General features: G+C 44.6%; 1 pseudogene; it reads left to right on the top strand.

Annotated features, from left to right (window-relative positions):
* The first annotated feature begins 708 nt into the window (after positions 1 to 708).
* The window catches only part of LOC134337178 (uncharacterized), a 39,852-nt pseudogene continuing 27,404 nt past the window's right edge, over positions 709 to 13,156 (top strand).

Raw genomic sequence — 13,156 nt, forward strand, 5'->3', positions numbered from 1 at the left:
ATGAATCACAGAGTCACAGAAAAGCACCAAATCCACACTGATCATTAACCATCTATTGACACTAATCATGTCCCAGGAAACATCACTGATGATGTGCCCCAGCTTAGCACCATGCAGATGTTTCTGTAAGAATTACCTCCTGAGACACCAGTTACTACCAGGAAGAGTCTGGTTGACAGCCTGGAAAGACAGCAGACTGGGGGGCGGGGGGGGGGGTGGTTAGCAGCCCTAACTGCAGCTCCTGTAAGGAGTACCCAAGAAGGCTATGGATCCAAGAATGGGAAGATACCCCAAGGGAAGCCCGAGAGGGGGATGGAAGAGCTTCCCAGCCGGACGGATAGAAGGCTACCGACCCAATGCAATGGACAAACGACTACCAGTATACAGTGCATCTGTGGCAAAATTTGTGAGAACCAGAGAGGCTTGAAAATCCACCAGTCAAGGATGAAGTATAAAGAGCAACAGAGAGCACCACAATGCGCAGATTCCTAATCTGGTGAGATAGGGGAGGAGAAGGGTCAGGAAGCTCCCCACAGTACCCAGAGCCTCCGCGTGGTGCAAGCTGTGCATCCCAACACCACATCTCAGACCGTACGGATCAGATGGACCAAAGCCTGCCAGACAGCAGAGTGGCAAAGATTTGATGAGGACGTAGATCTAGTGTTGGAAACAGTGGCCAAAGGTGGTGTGGAGAGGAGATTGCAGATAATGACAACAGTGATCATAACTGTGGCAGCAGAAAGATTTGGTACTGAGGAAGAGAAGCGGGCCGAAGAGCCGTATGTTAAAAACAACAGAGCCACTGAAATCCACAACATTGGAAAGAACTCAAGGCGCTCAAGCATCAACATAAATTGGCAAACCATGCAGAAAGGGCACCACTGGAAGAACTGCGTGTGATGCTGAGGAAAAGGCTCATAACTCTGAGAAGAGCGGAGCAACATCGGAGGTGCAGGAGAGAAAGAGCACAGAAAAGATCTGCATCTATCAGTAACCCATTTCAGTTCACCAAACAGCTGCTGGGTCAGAAGAGAAGCGGAAAGCTGTCCTGCACAAAGGAACAGATGGACCACCATCTTCGAAGCACCTTCAGTAACCCGGACAGAGAAGTTGAACTGGGAGACTGTGATGCCCTCATCGCCCCCGCAGAACCAATAGTGGCTTTTGACCTTCGAGAGCCTCTCTTCAAGGAGGTTCAGCAAGTAGTCAAGAAAGCCAGAGCTGGCTCAGCTCCTGGTCCGAGTGACACTGCCTACAATATCTACAAACGCTGCCCCCGGCTTCTCCGGCGACTGTGGGCAATCTCCAAGGTTGTCTGCAAGAGAGGCAAAGTGCTCAAACAATGGAAGTATACAAACAGAGTGTGGATTCCAAAAGAAGAGGACTCTGAGAACATCAGCCAGTTTAGGATAATATCCTTGCTGAGTGTTGAAGGGAAGATGATCTTCAGCGTGGTGGCAAAGCGCCTAACAGAGTACTTCCTGGGGAACAATTACATCGACACGTCCGTCCAGAAGGGTGGTGTTCCAGGGATACCAGGCTGCTTGGAGCACACTGGAGTCATCACACAGCTCCTGAGAGAGGCCAGAGAGAACAAGGGCGACTTAGTGGTTTTGTGGTTGGATTTGGCCAATGCCTATTGGATCAATCCCCCACAAGGTTGTTGAAGACGCTCTAAGGAGGCACCATGTTCCTGAAGGAATCAGCGGCCTCCTTATGGACTACTACAATGAGTTCCACCTGAGAGTCTCAACAGGGCCAATAACATCAGACTGGTGCAGGCTGGAGATTGGTATCATCACAGGCTGCACCATCCCAGTTATCCTTTTCGCCCTGGCAATGAACATGCTGGTAAAATCTATAGAGCCGGAGTATCAAGGCCCGAAATCAAGATCTGGGATCCGCCAACCACCAATACAAGCCTTCACGGATGATCTGACTATCACTGCGGAGTCAGTGCCTGGTACTAGGTGGATTCTTAAGGGGCTGGAAAGGTTGATGAGGTGGGCAAGGATGTCCTTTAAGCCTGCAAAATCAGGATCTGTAGTGCTGAAGAAGGGGAGAGTACAGGAGAAATTTCATTTCTCTGTTGAGGACATTCCAATTCCTACCATCACAGAGAACCCTGTTAAAAGTCTTGGGAAGATATTTGATGCAATGCTCAGAGATAAGACAGCAATAAGAAACACCTGTGGGGAGTTTGAACAATGGTTGCAAGAGGTTAACAGGACTGGCCTTCCAGGGCGGTTTAAGGCATGGATCTACCAGCACAGTATTCTAGCAAGAATCCTCTGGCCACTTCTTCTCTATGAGTTTCCAATTTCCACTGTTGCTGAATTAGAGAGGGTAGTCAGCCGGTTCCTGCGAAGATGGCTGGGTTTACCAAGGAACATCAGCAGCATCGCTCTGTACGGGAATAACTGCAAAACTGAGGCTCCCCTTGAAATCCATCGAGCAAGAGTACAAGGTTTTGCGAGCAAGAGAGGTGCTGCAGTTCCGGGAATTTTCATATCCGAGGGTTGCCAGAGCAAGAGTGGCAGTGAGAACTGGAAGAGAGTGGAGAGCAGAAGCTGAGGCGTGACTGGACCACAAAGTGCTGGTGGGGGCAGTCGCCAAGGGAAGAGTTGGACCTGGAAGCCTTGAAGCCCCCCATTTTGACAAAGTACAAGGGAAAGAGCGACGAGAACTGGTCCAGAATGAAGTAAGGGCAGCTGTGGAGGAGGAGAGGACCATCAGAGCAGTGGCAATGAAACAGCAAGGAGCCTGGACCAAATGGGAGCAGGTGAACGAGCGAAAGATCACGTGGAACGATCTCTGGAAGGTGGATCCACACCGCATCAAGTTCCTTATCCAGGCTGTTTATGATGTCCTTCCTAGCCCATCCAACCTGCACTGCTGGGGCCTTGCAGAACGACCAGCTTGCCCGCACTGTCAGAAGACCGGTACACTAGAGCATATTCTGAGCTGCTGCCCCGGAGCTCTTGCCTACGGCCGTCATTGGTGGTGGCATGACCAGGTCCTCCGGACAATTGCTGAGACAATCTGCAGCAGCCTTAACATCTGCCGGAAAACAAATCCGGTCAAGAACACCACCTGCTTTGTCAAAGAGGGGAAAAGGCCAACAGAACACCAGAAAACAACCGGGCTGCTCTTCACTGCGCAGGACTGGAAGCTACAAGCAGACCTGGGAAAACAGCTGCAGTTTCCTCCCCACATCACAGAGACTACATTGCGGCCCGACATTGTGTTGTGGTCCGACTCATCGAAGCACGTTCTTATGCTCGAGCTTACCGTGCCATGGGAAGAACGCATGGAGGAGGCCTACGAGTGGAAAAGAGCTAAGTATGAAGATCTGAAGAACAACTGCCAAAGAAGAGGCTGGAGAGCAAAGTGTTGGCCCGTGGAGGTCGGGTGTCGTGGCTTTGCAGGCCAGTTGCTCTGCAAGGTATACACTGCACTTGGAATCACGGGAGAGAGAAGAAGGAGAGCCATTTCTACCACCACAGATGCAGCAGAGAAAGCGTCAAGATGGCTCTGGATAAAGAGGGCAGATCCATGGGTTTCTGCTAGGGCACAGGCCACGGTCTGATCAACCCCGGTCGGGTCGCCTGGGTGAGGGTGTATGATGTCGAAAGACCTGAAACACCTGACGACCCCAGGTAACATCACTGATGACCTGCCCTGCTTAGCATCATGCAGATGTTTCTGTAAGAAAGAGAAGAATGTTAATCCCATTTTTAATCCTCCCCACATTTTTATAAACTGACCCTAGATTCTGCCACTCACCTACACACAAGGATAACCTTTTGATGCCAATTAGCATAGTCACATGCACATCTTTGTGATGTGGAAGGGAACTTTTAATTCCTTTTCGCCTTCTTTTTCTTTCAAATGTGGTTCTGATACTGTTGGAGCCTGTGATCTACAGTTCGATGGTGTGTTTTTGGACTGATTGAGCAATTTGGCACTTTGCTGTTTCCAAGAAGGTTCCAGGAGGCCAAGGAGCGTCGAGACTGTGCACAAGCCCACCAGTGACTCCATTTCTTGCTGAGGAAGATTGAAAACATCAAGGCAAGAGTGGAAGGTGAGTAAGTGTTCAGCGCTGCCCTCAGCCCCTCGCTCACTGCTCCTGGAGGGAAGCATCTGTGTGTGATGGTCTCTCTCTCTCCCTCCCTCTTGCTCCCTGCTCCCAAAGGAAGGTCCCTGCATTCGAATGGTCTCTCTCTCTCTCTCTCCCTCGATGTTGACGGAGGATGGTACCAAGGTTCTGGGTCTGTGCATTGGACTGTAGTTCAAACTATGGTATCCCTTTAGTCACTCCTTTTTTGTTGCCATTTTGGGCGGCTTTAAATCAGGTTGGCCTGCAGATAGTGAAAACTGAGCTGAACTGAAAATGGACTCTTTAGATTTTGTCTTTTATATTCGGTGTTTTCACTCATTCTTTCTTGTTGCCATTCACGCGATTTGCCTTTTGCGTGTGAGGGAGTGTAGATTTATTTTTGAATGGGCTCTGTGGTTTTCTTTGTTTCATGGCTGTCTGTGGGGAAGACGACTCTCAGGGTTGTAAACTGCATGCATACTTTGATAATAAATGCACTTCGAACCTTGGAATCCTTTGGACTGTGTCACCTTGGTTTTCTATTTAATTATTTATGTTGCAACTGTAACGAAAACCAATTTCCCCCGGGATCAATAAAGGATGACTATGACTACTATGATATGACCTGGCAGAAACATGAGTGGTCAGAGGGCGGACGTGCAAACCCCATATACACAGCGCTAGAGCTCAGGATCGAACCTGGGTCTCGAATGTTTTGAGTCAGCATCTGCACTATTGTGCTGTTCTGCAGGCTTTAGAGTATCAGTTTCAATAAGGAAGTCCAGTGTATCATTGTTACTGTAAAACTCAAAAAAATCCAAACTATTCTCTTACTAGTGCACTAACGTACCACACAGTAAACTGTGGAATGCATTCTGGATAATATTAGCACCTATCGAGTTCTCAGCAGTGAAATTAATGAGTACTGTTACTAGGATCCAGTAAAATGTGCTGGTGAGTGTTTAGAATCCCTGTTCCTTCTTACACAATGAAAATATCTCTAGGTTTGCCTTTGCAAATATTGAATGTTTCTATTTGGGTGAAATACCGATGGTCGTAATAATGGAAGTAAGATAAGGGAATGAATTAAACTCATCATGTAATGAAATGAGTTGACTTCAGTGGGATTTTTAAAGCTACCATATATTTTTGCTGACACATTTGATTTTAAAAAAGACAATGATTTAATTTGCCAGGAATAACATGAAGAGTGCTAATTAGATTGTGATGAATAGACAGTAGAGCTAACTGAAATTATTTTGTGGCTTAAACCCATTAGAAACAAAGTGAAACTCCTCCAAAGATACTAATCAGTGGCAATGTAATTGAACGAGTCAACAGACTCAAAGGGTCCCGCTGGTCGCATAAACCCAGGATAGTTTACAATGAGAAGGAAATGGGTTCAGATGGGAACTGAGTACAGGGGAAATGGAGATGTGAGAAAAGGAGCTGAGGATTTTTGAGGGGCAGTGAGGGTGGATGTGGTGAAATGGTGACTAATTGAGTGGAAGGAGCGAAGGGTGAAGTTAAGTTCAGTCCCATAGCAGAGTTTTGTACGGGGTCACGGGGTGGGAGAATATCGCAAAGAATGTGCTGATTTGAATTTCAAAACAGAACCATGTCCTTATCAACAGAATAGATTAATTTGTGCAGAACTTCGTAGAAATGAGAGGCACAATTGTGCCTGTCCTTCTTTTGAAGATAAATTCCTCAGCCTGTCAGGAGAGAGAGAGAGAGAGAGAGAGCGGATGTTTGTAACAATGCTGGTTATATGTCTGGTCAATGGTTTTATTCTGAATGCACATTGAGTTTGCAACTGTATTTTAGTTTTTCCTTTTTTTGTAGAAAAGAGTCTGTTTGATGTGAAGTTTATCAAGTGTTCAAGCTTCATCCTTTCCAGATAAGACCTGGACCAATTCCAGTTTCACTGCACGTACTTCAGTTTGATTGCATACTGTTTGGGGGACAACTGCGTTGGTCACCCCCACATTCACGACTTTGACTGAGAGTGACTTTGCTGAATTGGAAACCAAATTGTTTCTTACTCTGCTCACCCCACTGAAATCAGCTTTTGTTTTTCCTGTGCTGGTGTCACAAATGGACCATCATCAGGCCACAGAAAGATCGACCATTAGAAGAAGCTAACTACTCTGCGCTGATAGAGGGCCATTAAGGGTGTTACTCTCCAAATGAACTTCAGTTTCGTAATGACTTCTTCTGATTGTGTAAGCAGAGTCCTGTGGAGCAAGCTGATACAACACAGACCCCTCTGTGTGATAGCAGTGTTTCCAAGTAACTAATAAGAATAAGTGCCTGCTATTTCTGGCAATTTCCATAAGAACTAGCTGTGCTTATGCTGCAGTTATGACTTCAAGGGGTCATTGAGGGTTGGAGTAACATTGAGAAAAAAAAATCAAAGGACATATAGCAGAGAACTAGGCAATCACCAGCCATCGTTTCTCTGAGAAAACCCAGTGCATACAATCAGCAAGGTGAAAACAAATTGGAGAATATTAGCATATTCAACATAAGCTAGTACAGTTAAAGGGCATTTTGCTAATAATGTTGTTACTTTGAAGAAATTTTCTCACTCATACTTTATTCATTTTAATGACGATACATCAGGTCCAGGTTTGAATTTAACTGGCATGTTTATTTCTAATACTGTTTTCATCCCTGATCGATACAAAAATTACATTTTATATTTAACTGACAACCCTGACATGGAAGAATACCACAAGTCATTTCAAAAGGCAGAGGGAAAATGGAAAGCTAACCAAAGGAGTAAATATTCATAAAGGTGACTAAAATCTTGGTGTATTTTAGGGAGGGTCCCAAAGGATAAGGGTGGGTAGATTTGAGAAGGTGAATCCCAAAATGAAGAGTATGCATAGCTGTCTCTTGTGGGACAGAGGGAACGATCATGCCAAAAAACTGAATCAGGATTAAAGACCATGACAGGTGAATTTGAGCAGCGATCGGCAGCACTGGGAGAGACTTCATAGGTTAAGAAAGACCAAAGCCATGGAGAAATTTAAATGCAAGGATGATATGAAGGTGTGATACTGTTAAGGTTAATGAGTTGTGTCTTGCTATGTTAGTGCCAGAAGTGTGTTGACACCTGCAGTTTGCGCCCCCACCCCCGCACAATCTTTGGTTACGTGTTGGTTGTTAATGCAAAACAACACATTTCACTGTTTCCATGTTTTGATGTACATATGGCAAATAAAGCTAATCTTTTTCTTTAGTCAGTAAGGATAAAGTACTGGCTTAAATAGCGTAAGTATTTAACCAACATTATCACTGCCTTTCAGAGCAGAATCCAAACAGCTTTTACTTAATTGATGAAGCAATACTAAGTGACTTAAATCTTGATACAACATTGCAATATGTTGAGTGGGCAGCCTTAGGCATTTTTAATAAAAAACAAATGATACTCAGCTGATCAGGCAGCATCTTTGGAGGGAGAAACAGTGACTGTTGGATGGGAAACAGCTTCTTCCTCCAGGCTGTGAAACTTCTGAACTCCCTGCCAGCACCCAGGTCTCTACACGTACGAAATGTCAGTAGTGTTAATCTCTCTACTTTTCAACGTGTCATATATGCAGCTTATTATTTATTAATTTATTCGTGGCAATGATGCTTTATTTGTTGTGTCAGTAGTATGCACTGTGTTGTGCACCTTCGAGCTTCTCAGAGTCGAACCCTATGTCCCTGTCATGAGAGGTGGAAATAGGTAAGGTTGGCCAACAGGGCTCTGGGTGAAGCTGTATAGGCCAATCCCCTGTACAGAGAATACAATGGATTACAGAAGGATTGATGAATTCCAACCGTACATATAAACTCTGTGAGAAGAGCGTCATCATCGAGTGAGCACATGACACAGTGCAGGGAAAGTCATCAGGATCCCGCACATCCACTTTGGGTAGCAGGAATGTGAGATCCATGTACCAGGCAGGAAAATCCACAATCATAGCAAATGAGATGAAAAGGTACAAACTATCAACTCTTGGACTGAATGAGACAAAATGGACATCATTTGGAGAGACTCGACTGACAGACAGGATAGGTATCATCTACTCAGGCCTTCAGGGTAATGATGCACTGCATTTAGAGGACGTGGCTTTTATGCTGACACCAGAAGCACGTAGTTGCAGAATCATCACTGCTAGCTTTAAAACCACACACAAGGAGATAACAGCTTGAACTATCCAATGTTACGCACCAACAAACACGCTAATGAAGAAGACAAGGACAAGTTCTTCAATGCACTCAGTTGAGTCATCAGCAGAAGGAAGGAAAAATACCTGACCATTGTCATAGGAGTTTTTAATGCCAAAACAGGCAAGGATAATGCAGGACAGGAACAGGTGACGGAGAAACATGGTCTCTGAGAAATCAGTGAAAATGGGGAACGCTTTGCAGAAACGTCCTAACTTCAAGCTAGTTATTGGAAGAGGCTTATTCCCACACTAACAAGAATACAAGGCAACATGGATGACTCCAGAAAAGGCAACAGAGAACTGAAATGCCACACATGCATCTCATAGAAAAGTTTTGACGATCACTCCCTGATGTAAGAGTGAAACATGGTGCAGATGCAGGATCAGACCACCATCTTCTGATTGCCAAAGTAGAGATGAAGCTAAAAAGAAGCTACACACACTACCCAATCGGCAACTGATACAATGTGAGCTCCCTGGAAGACAAAGAAACAGCTCAGAGATTTGCTCTCACATTTTCCAGCAGGTTCCAGGCATTTGAGAACCTTGATATCGAAGATGAATGGACTGTTGTCAAAGAGGCAATAAACGAAACTTGTGAGGAAATGCTGGGAAAAAGGACATTTGAGCATAAAAAGTGGATTACACTAGGAAGGATGGAAACAATCAAGACGAGGAGAACACTGAAAGATAAATGCAACAGAAGCAGAACCAGGAGCCAGAAAGCAGAGGTGCAGGAAGAATGTGACAAAGTGCACAAGGAAGTAAGGAGAAACATCATGAAGGACAAAAGAGAGAACAGCTCCAATGTTGGGCATGGTACTTCAATGAGCTTCTGAACAGACCACCTCCTCCAGAAACTCCTTTCATTCCAGAAGCACCATCAGGCTTGGATGTCAACTGTGCCAAGCTGTCAAAGAGGGAAATCATACAGGCAATCAAGAGGCTAAAGTCAGGAAAAGTAGCTGGCCCAGACAGCATACCACCAGAGATGTTGAAGGTAGACCCTAAAGTTTCGGCAGGTAGACTATACACTTTGTCCTGCAACATCTGGGACAAAGAAGAGATGCCACAAAAGTGGAAGGAAAGTCACATATCAAGCTTCTAAAGAAAGGTGACTTATGAGACCGTATAAACTAGGGGTATATCTTTAATATCCAGAAAGGTGCTAAACAGAATTATTCTGCAACACCTTCAACAAACTGTGGACACAACACCAGGACCAGCAAGCAGGCCTTAGGAAAGATCACTTTTGTACAGATCAGATGGCTACCTTAAGAATAATCATAGAACAGTCAATCAGATGGAATACTTCTCTCTACATCAATTTCTTTGACTACAAGAAAGCCATCGATAGCTTAGACAGAAACACACTATGGAAACTTATAAAATATTAATGAATACTGCAGAAATTTATCAATATCATCAGGAACTCCAACAATATGTCATGCAAAGTCATACATTCTGAAAACTGTCAGAGAGCTTCAATGTCAACACTGCGATAAAGCAGGGATGTTTGATGGCTATTTTCCTGTTCCTGTTGGCAATAGACTGGATTATGAAACAGACAAGTGAAAAACAAAATGGAATCCAATGGACTATGTGGCGGCAACTTAGTGATCTAGAGTTTGCAGATAGCATCATCCTACTCTCTAGCTCTGGCCTACAATAGACAATAGGTGCAGAAGTAGGCCATTCGGCCCTTCGAGCCAGCACCGCCATTCACTGTGATCAAGGCTGATCATCCACAATCAGTATCCCGTTTCTGACATATCCTCATAACCTTTGATTCTGCTATGCAAGGGAAATCAATATTCCTGATCACTAACTCCACCATGCTGGGTCTAAGTCCAAACAGATAAAATGAAAGTGCTGAAGATAAACTGCACCAACAATGGATTCATGGTGATGAGAGACACAACCAGAGAAGAAGTGACTTCCTTTGTCTATCTTAGAAGCATTGTGAGTGTTTATGGAGGATGTCAAAGCCAGGATCCACAAGGCCAGAGTAGTTTTCAACACATTGAAGAAAGTGTGAATGTCCAGAGAAAAATTGAAATCAGAATCTTCAACTCAAATGTTAAAACAGTGCTCCTATATGGCTCTGAAATCTGGAGAACAACAAAGAAGACACTACCAAAACTGCAGGCTTTCATCCACCAGTGCCTGAGAAGGATCCTAAACATCAGATGGACTAACAAAGTAACCAGCCAGACATCGTGGAAACACCAACCAGGAATCCATGGGGATACAAATACATAAACAGAAATGGAGGTCGATTAGCCACATCTTGAGGAAGCCAACCGACAACATCACCAGGCAGGCATTAAAATGAAATCCCCAAGGAAAGCTGAAAAAAGGGATGTCCAAAGAGCATATGGTGGAGACACTTTGAGGCTGAAATTAGATAATTGGGACACTTCTGGTCCACTCTCGAGAAACTGGCTCAGAACAGAGGGCAATGGAGATGAGAGGTCATCGATGGCCTTTGCTCCACTGGGAGCTGAAAGCCCATGACAAGAAGACATGTATATGGCTAAAATAATAATGAAATTGAACATTTCAAATTGAATCCTTTCATTTGAACTGAAAGAGTGTCTTTGAGTGAAACATTACCTCTATTTCGCTTTTCACCAATGCTACCTGACCTGCTGAGTGTTTCCATCATTTTCAGATTGCCAGTGCTTGCAGTTCTTGATTTCCATTAGCTATTGGATTGCCTTTGCTTTATTACCTGAACTAGATGAACACATACAGTATGCAGTCATATTCATACTGGAAACAATCCTTCCAAATCAGAATTAGGATCATAAACACCAGCGATGCTGAAAATCCTGAGCAGCACTTGCAAAATGCTGGAGAAACTCGGCAACCCATGTTACATCTATACAGGGTCATAAACTGTCGATGTTACAGGTTGAGATCTTTCATCAGGACCGGAGAAGAAGAGGCAGATGCCAGAATGAGAAGGTGAGGGTGTTCAGAGTAAGGACTACAAGCTGGCACGTGATAGCCAAGACCAGGGTCTGGCTCCTGTCCCTTTCCTTTCCAGTCCTGATGAAGGGTCTCAGTCTGATACATCGACTGTTTATTCCTCTCCATAGAAGCTGCCTGATTTGTTGAGTTCCTCCAGTATTTTGTGTATGTTGCTCAGAATTATTATTATCACTGACATACAATGTGAAAGCATTTTGTAGCAGCAGTATAGTGCAGGGGTCCCCAACCTTTTTTGCACTGCGGACCAGTTTAATATTGACAATATTCTTGCGGACTGGCTGACCCGGGGGGAGGGGGGTGGGTAGGGTTGCCGACGGACAAGAGTAGCAGTCAAATACTTTGTGTTTACCCAGAAAAAGATTACAATGACCATGAGGCCTTGCGCGGGCACCAGTGCACATGTGTGACCTGCGCATTCGTGTACCAGCTGATTTTTTTTCTGTAAATCATTCTTGGCGATTCTGTTCTGGGGGAGGGGCTAATCACGACCGGAATATAGGTGATAAGTGGCTAATACAATCAATTTCATTTCTAAAATGATTTATCTAACGAATTTAATATTGAACACACAGCGCATATTTTCCATGCATGAATATAGTGATAAGTCAATTATCAGGGGAGGACAGGGGAGCTTGAAGTAAGTGTTGAACGAACTTCCAGTAGAAGTGGTAGAGGCAGGTTTGATATTATCATTTAAAGAAAAATTGGATAGGTATATGGACAGGAAAGGAATGGAGTGTTATGGGCTGAGTGCAGGTCGGTGGGACTAGGTGAGAGTAGCGTTTGGCACGGACTAGAAGGGCAGAGATGGCCTGTTTCTGTGCTGTAATTGTTATATGGTTATATAAGTAAGTCAATAGCATCAAAACATTTTAAGTAACGTTTTTGGTTATTAAACACACAGTGCATATTTTCCCCATATGAACATATAAAATCATTGCAACACACCAATATCGCTGAATCAGTGGGAGCCCTGGGCTTGTTTTCCTGCAACAAGACGGTCCTATCGAGGGGTGATGGGAGACAGCGATACTCGAAGGGGATTCCTTATGTCCAGTCTATTACGCAATTTGGTTTTCATTGCATTCATTGCAGAAAACTCCGCTTCACAGAAAAATATTGGAAATGAAAGCAACGTTTCAGTGCGTTCGTGTCTATCTCAGAATATTTAGCCTTGACTTTGATCTGGAATGCCGGCAGAGATGTTATGTCAAACATACTTTTCAGCCCGCCGTCACTTGCAAGCTCGAGGAGTTGATCTCCTTCCCGCACTGACATGGATGACGCGCGGGTAATGACCTCGCGTGCGTTCAAGCTCAACAGTGGGCATGACAGGGAATGAGGAAAAGTGCAGCTGACTCCTATCGCCAAATCATATCGTTTCCTCGCGGCCTGGTAGTGCATGCTTTGCGGTCCGGCACCAGTGCACGGCCCGGTGGTTGGGGCCGCTGGTATGTGTAAGGCATACAATTAACATGAGAACATAAGAAATAGGAGCAGGAGTAGATCATCTGACCTGTTGAGGCTGCTCCACCATTCAATAAGATCATGGCTGATATGACCATGGATTCACCTCTACCTACCTGCCTTTTCCCCATAACCCTTAATTCTCCTACTATGCAATAAATAAATTAATAAAGAGTACAGCAAAAAGGAATAATGAAGTAGTCATGAACCATTTAGAAATCTGTTGGTAGAGGGGAAGAAGCTATTTCTGAATGATGGAGTGTGAGTTTCCAGGCTGCCTCACCTCCTTGCTAATGCAATAGCAAGAAGAGGACATGCCTCAGTGATAACAGTGCTTTGTCATGGATGCTGCCTACTTGAGGAACTGCCT

The sequence above is a fragment of the Mobula hypostoma genome, chromosome 24 (assembly GCF_963921235.1).
Source record: "Mobula hypostoma chromosome 24, sMobHyp1.1, whole genome shotgun sequence".
NCBI lineage: Eukaryota > Metazoa > Chordata > Chondrichthyes > Myliobatiformes > Myliobatidae > Mobula > Mobula hypostoma.